We start from the raw sequence: 294 nt of genomic DNA on the forward strand, positions 1-294 counted from the left end.
ATTGACCACCACTTCTATAGTATGAAGATACAATAATTTGGTAGTATTGACCACCACTTCTATAGTATGAAGGGTAATGTTGTCAAAAATACAATAATTTGGTAGTATTGAGGACTCATAAAAGAAAGAAATATTAATAGAAGTGAAGGGTAATGTTGTCAAAGACANTAAAAGAAAGAAATATTAATTAGCGTCACGTGGCATTTTTTGATTGGTTTGGTGGTAGTTGAGGAACCACCACTTCTAAAGTAAGATAATACTACNAATAATTTGGTAGTATTGACCACCACTTCT

Source organism: Solanum stenotomum, chromosome 11, assembly GCF_019186545.1.
Source record: "Solanum stenotomum isolate F172 chromosome 11, ASM1918654v1, whole genome shotgun sequence".
Lineage (NCBI taxonomy): Eukaryota > Viridiplantae > Streptophyta > Magnoliopsida > Solanales > Solanaceae > Solanum > Solanum stenotomum.